The sequence below is a fragment of the Choloepus didactylus genome, chromosome 14 (genome assembly GCF_015220235.1).
Source record: "Choloepus didactylus isolate mChoDid1 chromosome 14, mChoDid1.pri, whole genome shotgun sequence".
NCBI lineage: Eukaryota > Metazoa > Chordata > Mammalia > Pilosa > Megalonychidae > Choloepus > Choloepus didactylus.
In genome coordinates, this window is record NC_051320.1 from 98,057,846 (window position 1) to 98,060,589 (window position 2,744).

The window sequence follows — 2,744 nt, forward strand, 5'->3', positions numbered from 1 at the left end:
GAAAATCCTGTCCTTAGATTTAATCCTTTCCTGTGGGTGTGGACCCCTGGTGAGGCCGCTTCAGTTAAGGTGTGGCTCAGCTCGATCAGGGGGGTCTTAGTCCTGTCACTGGTCCTTTACGGGAGAATGAAATTCAGACAGAGAGGGAAAAAGCCACAGGAAGTAAGAAGCTGGACATCGATGGAACCTGAAAGAGAAGAGGGACCGGGAGAAGCTGCGGTGTGGCCGAGCAGCCGGGGATCGCCGCAGCCAGCCCCAGAACTCCGGTCTTTGGCAAGAAAGCATCGCCTTGAGGACACCTTGATGTGGACTTTCTTTTAGTCTCAAAACCGTGAGCAAATACATCCCCATGCATTTCAGTTTGCTAAAGCTGACGAAATGCAATATACAAGAAATGAGTTGGCTTTTCCAGTAGGGATTTATTAGCCTACAAGTTTACAGTTCTGAGCCTGTGAAAATGTCTAAACCAAGGCATCGACAGGATGATACCTTCTCCCCGAAGACCAGCTACTGGAGAGCCTCAGCTCCTCTGTCACATGGCATCCGCTGGGCCTGTCTCCAGGTTTCGTTGCCTCCAGTTTCTGCCTTCAGTGGCCTCTTTCAGCTTCTCTGGCTTTTCTCTCAGCTTCTCTGGGCTTTTTTCTGTGCCTTCTCTGTCTTCTACCCTCTTATGAAGTAAGAGGATTAAGGTGGGTCACATCTCAAGTTAAGGGCGCAATCACTAAAAGGTCCTCCTTACGACGTGTCCACACCCACAGCAATGGATTAGCTTTAAGAACATGCCCTTCTGGGGTACGTACCGTTTCAAATTACCACACCATTGTCTTAAACACCCACTTCATGGTATTTGCTTCAGCAACCTAGAACACTTGGTTCCTGCAAGCACCTGTCGAGGTAGCTCGTGAAGGGGGGTGAGCTGCTGCTGGGAGGGTGAGAACCCCCAAGGACCCTCCTGCCATCTCCCTGCCCCCTAACCCCCTTCCAGCCACCAGCCTGGCCTTTACCTGCAGCGCCCCACAGTGATGGGTGACCCCGTCCTGCAGGACAGGCTGGGTGGGGACTCCTTGTCCTCCCCACGCACCCCGTGCCCGCGAGCTCCTGCTGCAGCAGCACTGTCTGGAGTGTTTGTGAAGGATTATTATTCTCTTCAGCTCCCACCTTGTTCCTGGCCTCTAGAATCATTTAGGCTGCCTCTGATCCCAAGAAAAGGGTTCCAGGTAAAAGTGGCTCAGAGCAACCAAAGTCTCTGTCTCGCTTGCACACCCCACTGGGGTCAGTCGGGTCCTGAGCAAGAGAATCAGTTCTCAGATCTTCAACTTCTATCTTCACTCCCTCCTAAGACGCATCTGGGGCTTGCGGCCCTCCTTGTTCCCTCCTGCAAGGATAGGCCCACCTCCCGCCACCCCCCAGCTTACTGCTGCTCCAGGTGTAAAATCTTCCAGCAAAGGGGAAATTCTTTGTTTTCATCACCATTGAAGAGGAGTCTATTGAATTGCCAGGAGAGAGATCAGGAGGAATAATTTTTGCTGCTCATGCCATGAGCACACGACTCCCGGCTCTCGGGGGCTTCTGCGGCACAGTCTGAGGGGTGGGGTGGGGGGTCCTGCTGACCATGGCTCCAGCCCCGGGGGGGTTCAGGTCTGCACCGCACGTGCCCCTGTGGGACCACAGCCACCTGCCGCGTCCTCCACGGCGATGGCAGATGTGGGAGAGGCAGCGGGGTCCCAAAGCCTCAGCTCCTGACCGATACAGTAGATTCCAGCCACACGCCAGCGGCCGAGCGCCGGCTCGGTGGGGGCACCTCAAAGGCACACGCCAAGGGCACGGGTGCTGCATCAGTCTCCCGGCCGCTGAAACAAATCCCAGGCGGCGGGTGGGCTCAACAGCAGGAACCTGTCGGCTCCTGGTTTCAAAGGCTTCTGGCTGCCGCGATCTACGGGGACCCTTGGCTCTTCCATTGCCCGGCCATGCATGTGGCCACGTCTTCTCCTTTCTCCTCCGGGTTCGCTGACTTCCACTTTCGGCTGCTCCCGTGATAACAAGGACACCAGTGACCCTGGGTCAGGGCCGGCCTAATCCAGTTCAGCCCCCTCTTAACTCTGTGCCGTCTTCAAACGTCCTATTGGCAAATAAGGTCACATCCACAGGACCGGGGCTAGGACTTAAAAGCTTCTTTTGGGGGACTTGAGTCAATCCATACAGGGGTGCCCCTTCTCCACGTGTCTCTCCAAAGAAGGGAGGGAAACCTGTCCCTGAGTGCCCCCTGCCGATGCCCTCCTGGCCCCAGGACTGGGTCACGGCAGGGGAGGCTGCCCAAGCAAGCAGCCGCCCCACGTCCACTGCAGAGCGGGGAGCGGTTATGGGCAATCGACAGCTTTGCTCCCTGTCAGGAGCCCCCCACGTGATAGCTGGCACCCCCGGGCTTTTGCAGGGCTGGTTGCATGGGTGGGTCTGGGCAGAGCTGGGCTGGGTGGGCTTGGATTTCACTCAAGAGACACCTCTGGAGCCCCCGCAGCAGCTGCCCCTGTTCTAGGAGCCTGAGACCCCACTTTGGGGCTGATGCCTGCTCTGTCCTTGGTGCATTCCCCACCCCCACCCCCCAGCACCCTTCTGCCTAGCGGCTGTCCTGTACACAGGCTGGGGGTGCCAGTGGGCAGAGGGGCTTTGTGTGGCTGCAGAGGGCTCTGGAGGGTGGGGGAGGCAGGGACAGAGCAGTGAGGACAGTCAGGACTCAGCGCCAGGAC